This window comes from Mus caroli, unplaced genomic scaffold, assembly GCF_978045245.1.
Source record: "Mus caroli unplaced genomic scaffold, Mus_caroli_1 scaffold_1, whole genome shotgun sequence".
Classification (NCBI taxonomy): domain Eukaryota; kingdom Metazoa; phylum Chordata; class Mammalia; order Rodentia; family Muridae; genus Mus; species Mus caroli.
In genome coordinates this window covers 176,423,650-176,442,455 of record NW_028227256.1, presented here as the reverse complement: position 1 = coordinate 176,442,455, position 18,806 = coordinate 176,423,650, and the positions used below count along the sequence as shown (strand labels likewise).

At 46.2% G+C, this 18,806-nt stretch overlaps 1 protein-coding gene across 1 annotated transcript in view; it reads right to left on the bottom strand.

The window, feature by feature from the left end:
* The window catches only part of Kif26b (kinesin family member 26B), a 403,420-nt gene that overhangs the window by 276,020 nt on the left and 108,594 nt on the right, over positions 1–18,806 (bottom strand). The window lies entirely within an intron of this gene.

Below are 18,806 nucleotides of genomic sequence, written 5' to 3'. Positions count from 1 at the left end.
ATCTTGGTGTGATGGCTGCTGGCCTTAAAAGAAAAACCCACAAGAGGCAGGAAGCCATTTATTTGGTTAAACATGTGAAAATCTTACACAGTCAGGGGTATGTTCTATTGCTTACACACAGAGAGAGACCATATTTAGCCATTCTGTCCACCAGGGGCTCTGAACTAAATACTAACGGTCAAACAGCAAGGGGCCCTTTTCCTTCCTGGCCACCTAGTGTGGTCTCCCAAGCACAAACTCTTATTCATCATTCAACTGAAAAGAAAGGCTCACTTTCAACTCAGTTTGTCATTGGAGGATTTGAAAATCCAGAACCAAAGTCAAAAATAAGAAATATCAACATCTGCATGGTAAAACATCTATAGCCTGGAACACTGTAGGGAGGTGGGGCTCAAAGTGCAAGGCAATAGAAGGCTCCAGGGCTTATGTCCCAGGGAGTGTGTTCCCACTTCTACCTCTGCTCTACATCCTGGCCCATCCTTCTCACCCACCTGTTCAGTAAGTGATTCTCATACTATCTTAATGCTCCAAAGGATACTAGATTTGATCAGGATATGGTATATGCATGTGTGGGAATATACTGAAGTCCATTAATACAGATAATGAAATATGTCAATAAAGACTAAGATAAAATCAAAGTAAAGTGCACAAAAGGAGATTGTGCACTAAGCCACTAAAGATGCTTTAACTCAAGATGCTTCTTTTAAGCCCTCAACTTTTTAGCTAAAGTTTACCATATAACAGAATATATGTATGCAGATATACAGTTTATAGAATATATATAATTTGGTTTACACAACACATTGGTGACTATAAACTGAATTCATGATCAGCCACTAACTGTCGTCTATTCATTGACTATAAAGAAACTCTGTGGGAACAAGACCTTACCTGTCTCTCTTCTATACACTCTCAGGACCTAGTGAGGCCCCCTAAAGGATACAGGGTCAGTCTCTCTTACCTTATAGATGGCGGGATTGTAATGGCTCTTGGAAGCTGAACGAGTGACTCAAGGAAGGCTCATTTGCATGGACCCATTCTGGACAAGGAGTCCAGATGATGGAAGTGACTGATGAAGAGGCTGCGTGGTATGTGGACATTCTAGCAAATATTTCTAAAAATTTCTGCTGAAATGTGTGTCATCCCCCAGTTCACTAACAAGAGCAACATCAAAGAAGGGAAGACTCCTCTCACCCCACAGCCAGACTGGAGGAAAGAGAATCCCAGAAGGGGAGACGCCGGCCACCCCCAAAGGCTGTATTCTGGATAGAGGCCTAGGCATTGGGTCTTGATATCCTGATCTTGCCCATGGGCTGATACAATTCCACATATCAGACAAACTCAAAGGACTGGGACTGTCATAATCCATGCTCAGCAAGACTGTGGCACACATACCAACTAGCAAATGTCAACATAAAATTCCTCAAACTGAACCAATCTTCTCTTATTTAAAAAAAAGAAAAAAGGCTGAACAACTTGATAAACTTACTAAAAACTACTGAGTGGCAAAGTGCCAATTTTTGTGGCATATGAACTCAATCTCAAAATAAGGGGTTGGGGCTAGAGAGGTGGCTCAGTGGTTAAGAACACGGGCGTTCTTCCAAAGGGCCAGGATTTGATTCCCAGAACCAACATGGAGGCTCACAACCACCTATAACTTCAGTGGGAAGCGATCTGATGCCTCTGCAGACATGGTACACACACAGCACAGGGACACTCATACAGGAAAAATACTCTAACATTTAAAACTTTAAAGATAAGAACAAAACTAAAGACATTCCCTTCCCCACCCTAAGACCAAGTTATGTCTTAGTCTTACTTTGATGTTAATAAATGCTCTACCGTGTTAATTAATAGCCTCCAAAGTCTGCTTTCCATGAAGAGGGTTGGCTTCCATTCCTTGAAAACTCACAGTATACAGTGAAGAATGATATTGGCGGGACAAAGAGTATATTGAAGCCAGAGCGATTATAACCTGACACGAAGTGGCATTGACCACATTAGCATAGAATAAGTCAGCACAGTGGCCCTGGTTGAGGAAGCTTTCTCTGCTAATGAAGAAGAGCACAAAAATAACCTGAAAAAAAATTCTATCTGCTAAAGCAAATAATAGTTTTCACCTTTGCAGTCAACTTCCAGGACCTTGTGTAGTCTGGGTTACGTGCTCACCAAATCCTTCACATTGATTCGAGACACAAGGCCATCCATCTTGTGTAAATGTAAGCTTTGGGTACAATCGATATGGACACCCTTAAGAAGTGACTGCAGGATGGCACCTGTGCACAGATGTCTCGAAGGGAACCGGAGATCCTCTAGAATGTCTTTTTCAGAGGTCACAACACGCTGCCCCTGTCATTAGCAGAGTGACACAAGAAGAATGATAACTAATTTTGCCTAGACTCCTCCAGAGCTATATTTCAGAAGCGAGGGAATGTGATGCCCTGCACTTAACTGTGCTTACTACCTGACAGAACTGTGTATACATGTGTACACACAGAGTATGTGGCCATACATGCAGACTAATCAAATGCATATGGAAATAGAAGCCAACATTCAAGTGGTGCCCAGCTATATAAACGTTCTACACGAACAGCTGGCTATCTTTAGTTCTTATAGGACCAGTCAACAAAAACTTTGCTTGGTTGGCTATATAGTTTCTGTTTTAGTTACTGGACTCAGCTGGCAGGAAAGAGAAAGTTGCCACAGTGAATATGTAAATCAGGGAGTGCAGTCGCTTCTAATAAAACTTTATTTATAAAGACAAGAAGTGGGCTGGATTTGGCCTCCAGGACCACAGCCATTGTTCTCTGCCTCCTGCTGTGTGTGACAGAAGCTCTTCAAGAAGTGATTACTGAGTCAGCTAAGAGTCTGAGGAACCTTCCTGATAAGTTATAGAAGAGAACTTAAGCTTTAGATGATTCAGTGTTCACAGTGCCACGTGACTGAGTTTCCAAAGACATAGTGAAGTGCCAATGGCTGTTTTCCCTGAACCAAGCAGATCCAGATGGCCGTCCCCTGAGGGGTCATGCCTGCTTTTTGGCTTTGCTCTTCCCATGAAGCTGTTAACGTCCACTTCGTTGGTTTGTCGGGTTGATTGTTTCTATCTTTAATATGCCATTTCTGACATATTTTTGGGACAAGAACGAGACCTAACATGACCAGGCTGAGAATGGTGACAGGTCGAAATATGCAAGTGTGGGACTTGTCGTTTTTTTACAGAGCTACTTCATGGATTTCTGTACTACGTTCTAATTCCTTGCATACTTTACACACTAAATGTTAATCCAGCAATGGTTTATTGGCTGAAGAGATAGCTCAGTGGATAAGACAGCTTGCTATAAAAGCAAGAGGACCTGAGTTCAATTTTCCAGCATGCATGAAAAGGTGAGGCATGGCCCATGCATGCCTCAACCCTACAATTTCTGGGAGGATACAGGCAGATTTGGGAAGCTCACTGGGCAGCCAGCCTAGCCAAAACAGAGAGCTTCAGCTTCAGTAACAACCCCGTCTCAAAAATAAGGTGAGCAATAAAGAATTACACCCACCACCCTCTTATGGCCTCCATATGAGCACATACCAGTACATGTACCAACATACACACATATGCACATGGCACATATACTAAACTAAAAAAAAAAAAACCATACATGTAAGAAACTACTTTGTGGACGTGTATGCACTTATACAGATGTAGTCATTTTCTCCTTCGGTAAATATTGAATTCTTAAATATCAGTCACTGATCTAAGTACTTGAAACACATCAGTGAACACAAAGATTAGAAAGTAGGCCGCAAACAAACAAAGCAGCCAACACAGTGCTGACGTCATCACAAATGCACAATTAGATCCGTCTAATCATTTTTGCCCTGAAGGAGAAAAGAAGAAATGGATCTAAATTAGTAAGCACAGCAAATTAGTAATCACAGCTGTTAAGAACACACACACATACACACACACACACACACACACACACACACACACACACACACACACACACACCTCTTCTAGGTCACCAGGTTAAATGTCGGGGGTTACAAAACTTCTAAGGCTGCCCTCCCTGAAGCACCACACCTCCCCCCGCTACAGTTCTATTTAATAAGCCAGGATGCCCACTCACTCATGCCAATTTTCTCTGTTTCTCATTTCCTGCCTCTTTCCTCCCCATGGTGTCCCCCAGGGAAACAGGTAAGGGACAAACCAGCCAGAAGGCAGGGGGCCTAACAGACTGCTGGAGGATGGGGGTGTTCAAAGTGATCAGCTTGGGCTTGGATGCTTTAAAACTGTGTGTTCAACTGTTAACGAAGCTATAAATCCCTGTGATCTGGGAAGTAAACAAGAATCCTAGCCTGGGTTCCAGATTCACTTAAAGCAGACTAATTAACAAAGCGGGGTCTTCCTGGTCAATGAAGCTGAATTTGCAGTCCCTGAGCTCTTGGGGAAAAGAAAATATAAGCACTTGTAGGCTATCAGCAGTGTTTCAGAGAAAAAAAAGAACCAAAGTACTGAGTGCTGGAAGGTGGTGAGAACAGAAGAAGAAATGACTCAACTCAGAGGAGCCCCAGAGACCCCAAGAAGTAGCCCCCACAGAACTGCCACTGCACAGAGAGAGCTACATTTCCCTGTCCAGTGCCTCTGGTCATGAGTGCCCATTTGTGAGCAGGCAAGAACATAGTCTTCCCACAGCAAGCCAATAATATGGTGGTGTTCACGATGAGGCCATATCTGCCATGAAACAGTAAGGCACACAAATAGCCATGATCAATGCCTGCTGTGTATCCCTAAATATTACACACGCATGTCTTTGGTCCCTTGGCAAGCCTGTCTCTTTCTTCTCTCCTAGTTTTGGGGATGGTAGATGCATGACCTCCAGAGACTATCTGGGCAGGACAAAGCCCAGGTGTCTGATGGGCAGCTCTCCCTGTGGAGAAAACTCTTTCCCTCAGGAAATGGTGGATGGAGGGTTCCACCCTGACTCCCTTCTCAAGCTTCCTTCCTTGTAATCCAACTCCCTGAGACTCTTGTGCTTCATCCCAGCATCCTACAGATGCCAGCTCCTCAGGTTAATCAGACTCTTGGTTTCACCTGTTATGTAAGGAAGCTTAAGGGGCACATATGTGTGTGTGCACACATACATGCAGGGCTCTAGGCAACAGGTACACCAGGTATAGGTGTCTGGGAGAACACAGAGGAAGTAAAAGTCTAAAACAGGGACTGACCACAGAGGAATGCCAAGGAAGCCCACTGTATCTTATGCTAGGTCACAAAGCCAACGCTTGCTAGCACAGAAGGCCAAGTGGGTAGCCGAATTCAGACATGAAAGGGACAATAAGGCAGCTGGGCAGGAAGGCAGGGACACCTCGCTGTTTCTGGGCCCAGCTGTGATTAGCTGTTCCCTACTCTTTTTTTAAAGGTAATTGAAATCCTAGGAACACTGGAAGTTCAGATTAGCTCCAACCCTTTCGCCATACAACCCCAGCTTCATCACACAGGAATGTGGTCCAGTGGCTCAGTTAGCATCTTTGCGCCTTCCTCGTCCACACAAATGGGATGGTGGCAACATCATCTTTGCAGTGTGACTTGGCAAAGGCAGACTCACAGCAGATGCTCAGAAAACATTGCCTTTAGTGTGACTAAAACTGGCACTGGGGATCAGAAAACATAAGGCCTCTGAAGTAGTTTCTCTGAACTTCATCCTGTCTCTCTGTCTCTCTCTCTCTCCCAGAGTGGACGATGTGGGTCTTAAAAAGCTAAGCCCCTTCCCACTAAGCCAGCTATAACCCTAAAAATACTACCCTAATCCCTCACACACACACACCCCTATCTTGCCTCTGTGTACACAGAGAAGCCCCTTTGGCCTATTTTATTTTACTATAGGTTCTAATTCCCTCATTCTAGGGGGTTCCTGCCCCATGTGTGGGATGAAAAGAAATGCTTTAGCAAAAGGACCCAGCAGATTCTGGACAGGCCTTTCTGCATTTGCCTCCTTGGTCTGTACTGTGATTAGCTCATGGCCTTCATAGCTAGTTATCCTTCCTCAAAGCTTCCAAAATCCGTAGATTCCAAACACAGAACAGTGAGTTTGTCCTAGGACATGGGGTCTTCAGCCTGAACTCCAGTTCAAGTAGATCTAAAGTTCATTAAGTCAGTCTATTTCTCTACTGTCCGCCAGGAGTGTCAGCTTCTATACAGGAAAGGGATTCCCCTCTTTTGTAAGCCCATTACCCCTTTCTCCCTATTTTCTGGCCCTGTACTTACCTGGCATCCATAGTCCTTTCTGGAACATGGTCCTTGCTGTGCACCATTTCCTCAGAGATCCCAGGGCTAACCACATATGGAAGCCACTGTTGAGCGGGCGCCTGCAAGGCTGCACCCGCCCTTCACCCTTTCTGTGCACCCTAAGGTTTCTCACCTCCATGTTATTGCACATGGAAGGACTAACTGGAGGAATTTGACTCTGCACAAGACATCTGCTCTGAGGGCAGTAAAGACCCAGGTGGCAATGTTTTGAAGACAAAGAAATGAAGGGCAATTACCCTGCCACTAATCAGCCAGGCTACAAGGACTGAACAGCCTCGGTTCCACCAAGGAAGAACAGCTAAGAGCTTTCTTCCTGGGTCTGAGGAGTGAGCAAAGCACAAGTTGAATCAGTGAGAGTGAGGATGGCTGGGGACACATCTGTGGATGTGAGAACTGCTTTGACAGAGTACAAGATGCTCTGTGGAGTTCCCTCCACTCCCCCTGCAAAGGAAAAACAAGCTATTCACCACAGACACATGCACACATATGCACACACACATACATATACACAAACATGCACACACACATACACACATATACACCATACATGCATAAGCACATGCACACACATATGCATGCACACATGCATACACACACTCATGTGCACATATACATGCATACACCTGTATACATGCAAGCACACATACACACACAAACTGATTTCTGTGCCTTACTATATGGGTAACAGAAGACCTCTGCACTTTTCTACTCCCTAATAAGCCCTAAATAAACCCCTCACCCCTATATATTTATAGGGGTAATAAAAGATCTGGAGAAGTTAGATGTTAGGTGGCAAACTATAGGGAGTCCCAACCATCTGGGTCGTTAAAACATAAAGAACACAGAGTTTTACATTTTGATCATTTTTCAACTGCCATTCAGTGGTGTCAAGCACGTTTATGTTGTTGTACATCCGTCATCACCATCCACCTTTATCCCAAACTCGCCCCCTGGATTCATTAAACAATGGGTCTTCCCTCTTCTCTTCCCCTGATTCACAATAACCGCCATGCTACTTTGTGTCAGCAAAGATCTGCCTGCGAGAAGGACCACTGTGTTCATGCTGTCTGGGGTCGGGTTATTATACCCAGATCAATGTCTTTGAACTGCATGCTGTGGCTGTAGGATCCCATGCCTTCCTTGGGTGAGTCCTCTAATGGACACTTGGTCGTTTCCTCTTCGCCTGACAAACTGCTGATTTGAACAAGGGGTCGCCAGTGTCTGTTGTGAGCTCCTGTGCTACAATAGTTCAGGCATTGTGTTGCTTCTTGCTTTTCACCTGCGTGCTGTCTTCTTAGTTCTCACCAGTGTCTGATCTTTGCTGCCCAGTACACCTTTCGGTTCCCAGGAAGTTTTGCATTGGCACACTACCCTACCTTTTCTCCGACTCCATTGACTTTGGTTTGGATAGACCCATGCCAGGCGCGCTCAGAGTCTCCAGGCATGCGAAGTCTTCTCAGTCTTCTCCACTGAGAAGCTCACTTCCCCACAGGCTCGCCTCTAGTCCTGCCATGGACCAGCAAAGCCAGAACCTGTGCAGAGCAGCCTTAGTGTGATACAAACAGAATATGAAACTGATGGACCATGAATAAAAGCAAGTTCCCATGAGGAGCCAACAAACTAGCCAGCCCCCCTCGCTGTGTGTGAGCAGGAGCACTCACTAGGGAGCACAGGTTACCAGTACAACTTCTAGAGGGACTGAAACTGTCAGGACAGTGCACAGCTTCGGGGTCCAGAATAGGTGTGTGGCGAGAAAGATAAGAGAAAGACAGTGGGTGGAAGCTGACCGGGTGAAGGACAATTAGAGTAGGCAGAGGCTCCTTCGGTACAGAATTTAGGCAAAATAAAAAGGAAGGGCTCACCTATGTATGACCTTTGAGGCCAAACAAAAAATATAATAGCATCTCAATTACTGTCTTGCTTTGAGGAGTGAGCCTTCACAGAGAGAACCCCCATTCCAGCCCACTGCCCATCTGAACCTTGAGAGATGGGAGCGGGTTAGGTCACTTTAAAAGCTTGGATTACATTTTGATTGGTTGATTGACATGGTGTATGCTATAGCACTGGTGTGGAGGTCAGAGGACAACTTTCCTAAGTTGGTTCTCTCCTTTACCTTGTGAATCTTAGGGGTCACATTCTTGTCACCAGGCTTGCAGCCCCAGTGAGCCATCTCACCAGCCCCCAGCTGTGTCACCTTTAGTCATCTTTCAGAATTGATCTATGATGGCTCAAAGAGCATTTAGACATATTTTCCAAACAAGGACCAGTCCCTGGCTGACTTCAGATCATCTTGCAGATTGATCTAACACACACACACACACACGTAAGCCACTGGGTAAGTGCACTACAGTCCATACACACAAATCTGACTTCCAAACCCCTTGCATTTCCTTTTCAGTGTATGTGCATGTGTATGGCAAGTGCATCCATGTGCATGTGTGTGCAGGCACACTTTTACTCGTGTGCCAGCATGTGTGATGTATGCACGTGTAGAGGCCAGAAAAGTCAACAGAAGCCACCTTCCTGTAACACTCTCACCTGACTTTTAAAAAGTTTCTTACTGCATTTATTTACTTACTGGGTGAGCAGTGTTGCCCCACAGCACAAGTGTGGCGATCAGAGGGATGACTTGCAGGAGCTGGTTCTCTCTGTCGGCCATATACGTTGGGTCCACTGAACTCTGGTCGTAGGGTTTGGCAGTGAGTGCCCTTCCCTTCTGAGCCATCTTATCAATTCAACCGTACCTGGTGAAACAGGATCTCTCACGGAACCTGGAGCTCAGCATTTTGAGTAGAGAAGCTGGACAGCAAGCTACCAGAGTCTTCCTGTCTCTGCCTCTCCAGTGCTGAGGCTGCGTGTACACACCACTACATCTGACTTTGATGTGAGTACTGGGAGTCCTGACTGAGGTCATCAGTCTTACTAAACAAGTGCTTTACCAGGGAATCATCTCTGGCTTCAGCATTTGTTTGTTTGTTTATTATGTTCGTGCCTTTAATGAATGCCGCCCTGGCTTATCCTGGCATCACACACACTCAAAGCATAAACTTCAGTACATTTTCTGAAGTTTCATTATTATTTCATTACTTCCCATTGCATATCAATAATATGCAGTGATTACTACACAGTGGGTGTCTACCTCTCTATTATCCACAGCTATGGTTTTGTTGACATAAAAACTTACAGTCAACCACTGAGTGTTCCACGAGGGGAAAAAAATAACCCTTCCTTTGTAGTTGTCTGTCAAGGAGACAGCCTGAGGCTTTCTGGAAACCCTCTTGTCACAGTTGTCTGCCTTGGTGGATTCAATGTGTAACTGTGAATCCCTCAATTTTTCTTAACCAAATCTCATAATTGTTGTTATGGTTTATATCTGAATGTCCCCCAAGGGCCCTTGTGATAAAGGCTTGGTCCCAGCTTGACATTACTGGGAGATAGCAGAACCTTTATTAGATAGGGATTCATGGACGAAAGGTCACTGGGGATATGCCTCTGCAGAGGACACTGAGACTCGGTCCCCTCCTCTCTCTTTGCTCCTAGGAACCCTGAGGTGAGCAGGCTTCTCCTGCCAAAGGCTCTCACCATGATATCACAAGCCCAAAGCAATGGGACCAGGTGGCCATGGATTGAAACCAGAGACTATGAGCAAAACCAAACCTTTCAATTGTTTGCCTTAGGTATCATCACTGCAAGAGAAAGCTAACAAGCCTGTGCTTTCTCCCATAGTCTTGACTCATGGGTGTTTTTCTTGGGCAGTTCTCAGAGTTTCAGCCTTTCAGTTTCCACACTGAGAACAGGTTTGAGGGGCGCTATAATACTCAGCTTGTTTCTGCTTATCCTAAAAGCTGGCTTGTGACACCCTCTCCCATCACTTATCTTCAGGCCTTCAATGACTGAACATAGTGAGTGTCACTCGTATGTATTTGCATCTTGCTGAAAGTGGACTCAAGACGTATGTATGCTCTGCACTTCACCATGAAAACAAGTTCCGGGCTCTTCTTTCTTCTCCACACAAAAAAGAAAAGTGTGGGTTTCAGAGCAACGGGTTTTACTCTGCCACCCTGCCTGCGTTGGCCCTTCCACTTGCCAGCATATGACAAGCAGGTATCACCCTGGAGTCTTTTCAGTAGAGCTCTGAGGTGTCCTGCTAAATACCAGCATATCAAGGTCAGAGTTACCCTTGTCCCTGAAATCCCTTCACCCTCTTTCCTCTCTGTCCCATCTGGTTCTCTGGGTTCCCTCCAGAGTCCTTGGTGACCATGTCTTTCTTGCTGATACAGTTTGAAATCATTGAGGGAACCAGTGAGTAAATCCAACCTCATCCAACACGGACTTTCTTTCCAACACTGCCCTGCAGCCATCACTACTGCCCATCCTCAGATGCTATGTGGCTGCCTGCTGCAGGCCTCTGGCCAGCTTGCCAGCCCAGTGAAGTCTACCTAGGATCATTGGAAGAGGATTCACACGAAGATATTCTGTTACCCATCAACCACTCCTCCTGAGGGGTCCTGCTCATGAAAAGATGGTCCCCTCCACATCTCCTTACCCTCCTGTGCACAGCCCTGGGCAGGAAGAGGGCTGTGCTCCAAAAGGGGAAAATTCTATGTGGAGCCTCGGGTTCCTTAGAGAGGCCTTCACTCTGAAAACTGACAGAAACAGTCAGAGTAACCTCCTCTTTGGTCTTACTGATCGTGTGCATAACTAGCCAATTCATGCTTACTGTGATATCATCTGATGAACATGTCATGTACAAATGAGGAGCTGGGAACTTGGACAAGGCTTGCAGCAGGAGAGGGACTGAATGGTAAATGAATGCACTCCAGAGGGATGCTGCTCTCTGGGCTCCCACCTTACCCACTGGAAAGGAAGAAAGGAAGGAATTGGACTGTTTCCTACCACAGAGGTGATCTCACCAGGGTTCCAGCCTCTCTCCAAGTTCAGGTCATTCCAGTGCTTTGTCTGAGCATTTCAAATTGCACAGGAAGAGAGCTGAATGAGCAGAGAGATAGAGGGCTGTAGGCAGGAAAGAGAGAGTATGCAAATTGCCTGTGTCCCTCTCTTCCATGCACTAATGCTGCCATATCTCTCTGACGGTGTTACTGACAGGTGGCAGGTTGACAGCCCTGAAAAGCAGCGGCTACCCTGAAGCTTGAAAATAGAATGAAGCCCAAGCCTGAGATGAAGCCAGTAGGGAAAACCCGAATTGCCACCAAGGAACACATCATCAAGAGCATTCTCTCTGGACACCCGCCATCCCTCTCTAGCCTGCGGAAAAGCAGAAATGGTAGAGCTAATGATATTCCCAGAGCCAGTGCATTCAGCTGGTGTGTTCGGTGATGGCCACGCGCCCCCATTTTAATCCACAATTCAATGCCTTTTGCGCAGAACTACAAAATAACAGGGAGTCAGTGGAAATTGCTCTCTAGTAGGTTATATTATTAAGCATGCACGCTTCTGCTCAGAATGTACATCCACACCCGTTGCAGGGGAGACACAGGTCCCACCACGATCACCAGTATCCTCAGTTACGCCTAGGCATCTCTCACCCGTCTTTACAGCTTCCAGCGAGAGACAACTGTACTTGTCTAAACCCAGTGCCCATCTTTGTCATCCATGCTCTGCCCAGGTGGAGACCAGAAGTGGCAGTCAATGAGTGATGTGCCCTCTAGCAGTGATGGCGGGCACCACATCCACGGTCTCTGCTAGGAGGAGCCTCCTGTCAGGCAGCAGTCGCCAATCATCTGGCCATGCAAGTTAATGTGAGAGTCATACCACAGGCAGAGCATGAACTCGGGCAGTCATTGCTGACAGCAGATGTAGGCATTTGAGCCATCCCACACACCGGTGTCCAGGTAACTAATGACGGAGAAAGTCTAACCCATTATAAGTGCAACTGTAACCTCTCCAGACCTTGACCTCCACTAGAGGTGCATGTTCAGGAACAAAAATAAATAGAAAGAAGAAAGGGATGGTTTAGTGGGTGGTAATGGGGCCTATTGTGCAACCATGAGGACCTGGGTTTGGATTCCCTGAACCCACAAAAACCGAATGTGGCTGTTGGCACCTATAACCCCATCTCGGAGGGGCAAGGAGCAGAGACAGGAGAATCGCCGAGGCTCGCTGGACACTCAGCTTAGATAGAAAACTGAAACTTCTGGGTTCGGTGAGAGACCCTGTCGAAAGAATAAAGAGGGGAGCAACAGAGATGCACACTCTAGCTTCTTCATACAGGTATACACGCTAGTATACATCCACACCACCATACAGGCATATACAACAAGGAATGAGGGGTTAGATTTGCCCATCATGTCTGGGCCCCCAGGCTTGACCTGTAGCACCTGAAAACAGACAACAAAAATCACCAGAGAAACAGACTGAACTCTGCAAAGGACACTGGGAGCTTGCAGGAACCTTCTGAACGGATTTCTGGCAGAACCACTGACAGTTTACAGTTGCCGAGTCTGATGGTCAAATGAGTAATTGACTCTCCCATTAGGCCATGCACCAAATGAGTGACCAGCTAAGGTCCCCAACCCCCCCAAGCGAGACCCCTCCCCTTCAGCCTCTTTAGCTAAACATAGCTCTGTCATCAGGGTTTCTCACAGGAGACCCCTGCAGCTCTCATCCGTCACCCTCCTGACAGGCTCTGACAAGGTCCAGATAGTCTCCTCCCTGGCACTCTCCCCTCAAGTGCTCTTCGGCATGTCTAAGATAAAGATATCCCTTCAGTCCCAGGATAGACCACTACTGCTTGCTAGGTGTCGCACGCTCTTGATGTCTGATAAGACCCGTGTTGCCACGGAAAGTATTGTCCTTGAGAAAGTGTGCATGCTCATTTTGTTTTGCATTGTTCTAAGGTCCTAAGGTGCAAGAAGACATTTAATTAGAAAAAAATGGCCAAAAGCATGCTTGTGCTCTGCAGTTGTTGTGCAAGATGTCAGTGGCTAGGCTCCTTCGTGATCAGTGTTGCAAGACAGTGGCTTTTGATTCTTCCAGACCCCAGAGCCCCCTGAGGTCCTGGTGAAGCTGACACACTGAAGTCTAAGAGATGTCTGAAGCACGGGGAGAAGATCCTTTCTTGGCACACAGCACTGAGAGTCAGGCTCCCTTCCTCTGCCCTCTGCCAAGTGATGATTTCCAGAGAAGGCTCTAGAAGTTGGGAGACGAGGACAGACCAAAAAAACAAACAAAAACCAACAATAACAACAACAAAACACCCAAGGGAGGAAAACAGGTGAGACAGGAAACACAAGTAAGGCAGCCAATGTGATAACCAAATGGAACGATGAAGGCTTGCTTCCAAGAAGGTTTCAGATTCAAACGCTCAAGTGTGTTTAATAAGGAAACAAATGGGGAAAGGTGGGAATGAAGGAAGAAATGTGACGAGTCCTAACCAGAGGCAGAGTCACCGAAAGGGTAACGGAAGCTGCAGACCCCTGGTTTGCCTGGGTTGGCCCAGTGCCTGGAGTGGGGAATCCAGTAATATGGGCATAGCATCCCGCAGCCTGCTTCTTGGAAAAGCACTCACCCTCCCAGCTCCTATTATCTAAGGCTTCAGAGCTCACCAAATTTGCTTCTGTGGCTGGTCTCAACATCCATGTGCTTTCCCTTCAGAGTAACCAATGAGGAAAGAAAGGAGAGAGACACAGGAAGAGGCTGGAGAAGAGACAAAGACTGAGGGTGATCAGGGGGTGAGGCAAGGACCCTGAAAGTCACAGGGCCTCTTGAGGCGTGTTCTGGATCTGCAAAGAGAGAAATCAGACTGAAATTGGCTAAGGATGATTTCAAAGTCACCTTCCAGTCCTAGGATATTTTTTGAGACTACAGACAAATGGATAGATTTGTCAAATCCTGAATGTTATTGTGGAGATACAGTCAGACCCACTAAATCCATACACACCACACAGCCCTCCTGAATCGCCTCTGCGGGAAGTGTACCCTGGAAGCCAACTGACCCCGTCCCCACCAGCTGACCTTCCTGGTGCCAAGCCCACAGCTAACGTCTTGGCGCACACTGAGGCTTTTCTTGGCCTCTCCCTAAAAGTCAACATTTCCAAGCACTGCCGGGCCCCAGAAACTGAAAAAGAAAACGGCTCAGAACCTGTGTTTGACAGCTCTGGAATAAACCTAAGAGCCGTTGGAATTTGAATCTTCCGACTGAGACAGGGGTGACTACCTGGGTGGGAAAAAAATAAAGGCCATTTCACTGGATTTGAAAGAGGCAAAACAAATTCACCACTGTCCACCAAAGCTGGGACTCTGCTAATGAACACTAAATAACCCACCCACTAAATCATGTTGGCGACATTTCTGTTGGAATATTCTAACGGCTTGTTTGCTTTCTAAACAGAACGGAGTTGTGGCAATAAAAATGAAGCGAGAGATAAGCTCTACTACTTGATGGCTTTCAGTTTACCTTTGGAAAACATCAGTTAGATTTACTGCAAGCCGGCTAAATACGTATGCCTCCTTCACAGGGAAATCACACTCACAAGATCTCACCCGGCCTTTCTCATCTTTTTTGCAATAGTTTATGTTTCTAAAAGGGGAGAGGTGGTTTGTGCTCCAGCCTAGCAAAGCATGGAATCCTGCTTGCAACACTGTTACATTATTTTAAACCTTTGTTTTTGTCTCTGGTTAACTATGAAAAAGAGAGATGGACAGCAGAGGCCCCTGCCTCCAAACTGCTCAAGCCTATGACAGCCATGCTGGGTCATAAACCTGCACCTCAGCCCATATCACACACACTCTCTGCCTGACTGACACACAGGAAGCTGTGCAAACATTCCCCATGCTGACACATGGTGTAATCAGAGGTGCCAATGAAATGATTCTTAAGCCATATTTGATACATAGCAAGAGAGAGCATCAGCTACCAGTGGGTTCTTAGCTCTCTGATCCTGGGTTATTTCCTGAACATAGTTCTTGGCTCTAGTTAAAAACTACAAACATTTTAAATGCTAATGATCACTTTTGTCACCTTGGAAGTTTCTAATCATTATAAGCATCTACCAGCCTAAGAACAGAAAATATACTAACTAAATATGCTGAGGAAGTGTGCATCTGCACATGTCATGTCAGTTGCTGCATGCATTCTTTGTCTCCTGACCACTCGCTTGCTGACTGTAGAATCACTTCTTCCACCCACCAATCTAACCTAAGCTCCTTCAAACACACACAGGATGGTGTGCTGATCTGTCTCGCATTGGCTTTTTTGGCCATCATGGCTAGAGTTGGTGGATCTCCCATGGGAACAAGGAAGATGCCACTGTTACCTTCTGTTCATAGCTTGAGCAAGATCTTTCCTCAATCTCGATAGGTAAGATTCTCTTTTGATAGCCACACATTACAAAAGAGTACCACATGTGCTACTACACTCTAACTGAAAATTATTTTTAAAGGTTTATTTTATTATGAGCATGTATGTATGTGCATGTGAACATATGTACATGTGAACGTATGTACATGTGCATATAGGTGCCCACAGAGCCCAGAGCCTGGTGTCAGATGCCATGAAGCTAAACTTGAAGTTGAAATTGACTGAATGGAATTTGGGGAATAATGAAATTCCTTTGTAGGACACATACATATACCCAGAGCATGGTAGGGTTCAGCACTCAATACTTCACTACATGACACTATACATATGTCCAACCCACAGACTTTACAACACAGGGCATAAGCACTAATGTCAGCTATGAGCTTCGTTAATACTAATGTTGACGGTGGATTTTACCGGTCATAACAAATGCACCACACAAATACAAGATGTTGATAAGGGGGAAGTGAGGAGAAAGAGAGAAATTTTGAGATTCATTTTGAGTTTTGAATGAAACCAGGCTCTGAAAGCAGTGCCCCTTGAGGGAGCCACACCAAGCTACCACAGGAAAGTACCACGGGAGAGTACCACAGGCTCATGAGTCTAATCCTCAAAACACTGTCATATACAGATGCTGGAGGCCATGGGCTGCACGTTCAGTGACAAGCTGTCCTTCTCCTGCCCCTCTGTAGAAAAGGCCCAGCGCTGTATCTATAAGCACTCACACAAACAAACAAAACCACAGAAAATGGCCTGCCATTCTCAGGAAGGTTCACTCCTTGTAGATACATTTTCCCAAGAAGGATAGAGATGCTGGGAGATGCATGAGACAGAACTCAGACAGCACTGGATACCCCGAATAATCCGGGGACAGGAAAACATTCACCAAGATTTCCTTTTGGGTATGAAGAAGAGGAAGAGGAAGAGGAGAAGGAGGAGGAAGAAGCAGAAGCAGAAACATTTACTGTAATAATCATTTTGCCAAGCGTAGAATATGTAATAATGGAGTAAACTCAACAGTGATCTTTTTACAAAAAAAAAAAAAAATCACTCTGTGACAGGTCACTTTCATGGCTATTTGTCAGGCCTGGCATGTGGCCAGTGGCAGGAGATTGCATAAGCAATGCTGAGCAAGATGTCGCCCGGCAGCATGCCGTACTGTCACCCACACTCTTCTGCAGGCTGTTATTCATGCTAAACGGTGACAGCTGTGGAAAGTCTGGAAGTTGGAAAGTCCAGAAGATGAATGAACGAGGAATCGGGTCTCGGGAGGCCTGGAAGTAAGTGGATGTTATTCTAAAGCTTTGGTGATGTTTGGCCAGTGTTCCACTTCTGTTGATTATGCAGGGGGTCATGATGACTTGGCTGGATTAGATTCCAAGGGGAAACACTCATGGCTGCACTGCGTTTCACCCCTGAGTCCACCTCCTTGGTAGGAGAGCGGGTTTTTTTCAGTCACAAAAGTCTAAGATCATGAAAGGACACTTGATCTAGAGCGTCAACACCACAGCTTTCAATTTCCTGCCAACCAACCTCTCCTTCTGGACCTCAGCACATGACTTCTCTCTGAGGAAGTGAGCAGGCTCTGTCGTCTTCTGACTTTGCAAGGGCAAAGCTTCATTTTCTCCCTGTACCTCAGAATGTGTTCTCCATCTGTTTTGTTTTGTTTTGTGTTTTGTTTTGTTGAGACAGGGTTTCTCTGTGAAGCCCTGGCTGTCTTGGAAGTCACTCTGTAGACCAGGCTGGCCTTGAACTCAGAAATCCGCCTGCCTCTGCCTCCCAAGTGCTGGGTTTAAAGGTGTGCGCCACCACTGCCCAGTTTTGTTCTCCACCTTAAGGAGTCCGTGCATTACATTTTATACCACATCTCTCCCCAGCCTGTCAAATCCCAAACCCTTTCCCCCACTGCATGATGCTTTGGGAATCTTTGATTTTCCCACTAAGCCAAAGCTGCTAACTAACAGGGAAGAAAGAAAGTTCCTACATAGTCCCAAGAGAGCCATGACCAAGACGGCCCTCTTTTCTTTCCGCTTACAAAGCTTCTCCCTCCTTCTTGGGGTAAAACTGAATCCTCTTGTTTTTCTGGTCAGCCTTGGTTCAGGCTGACCCTCATCACTGAGAAATTCTTTTCCCTTGCTTGGCTAGGTGTTGTCGCACTAGCTCATGTTGACCTCTTCTGGCCCCGGGGAAATCTCAAGGATGACAGACACCCAACAGGCAGAGGAATTAAGTCATGTACCGTTTACACAGTTTTTACCCTGGGACGCTAATGCATATGCCAGAGCCTCCTGAGCTCATCTTGCTGCTTTTCCGACTTGGCCTTATGACCCTGAGGAGCTGCAGGAACCTCCCTGCTGCCTCCACACAGGGCCAGAGCTGGAAAATCTCATCCCTCAGCTCTGGGATAACTGCAGTCCTGGTCTACCACCTGCAGAGGTTATGGAGAGAAAAAAGAAGTTGAGGGGTGGGGGGAAGACTCAGAACTCTGCCAGACTCTTCATTGCTTGGAAATACCTTAAGTTGGTTGGTCAAGCTCCCTGAAGGATACTCCCATTAGTATCGACTGGACTCTACCATTCCAGAATTTTCCTGTCCCCTGCCTTGGGGAGGCTAAGTGTAATTCACACCTGTATTTGCCAGCCATTCATTATATTGCCTTTCCCCCAGCCAATGACAAGAGTGGGCGTTGATTAATGATTCGTGTCCTGTCTTTTGTGTGTACTCAATAAATATTTGCTGATCTGGCCCAGAGTTAAATCTTCATACCCAGGGATCTCTCAGACCTGCTCCTGAGTTCTTAATCCTGGAGACAGAGACCAATCTAAGCTGGCAGAAACAAAGAATTTGTCCCACTGCGTTTGTAAGTAAAGACACCTCTGGAGACAGGTCTGATGCGGGCCTGGCCTGGAAAGCAAGCAGAGTGTGACTCTACCATGGGAGAGACACTTGCTTAGAAGTTTCAGAGGTAACTCAAGAAAGCTAAAACCTGAGCCTTCTGATGGGGCCCTGTCCAGCGCACCAGCCTGAACAGAACCCCAGTGGGCACCAGAGGCCGGAGGCTATGTGGAGAACAGATATGATGAGGTCTTCCTCTGGACAAGTGAAGACACCAAATTCCTTTGCTGGCTCGGCTGGCATCTGGCTACTGGCTGTACCACCTTTCCAGGTTTCTCCCTACCACTTCAGCTC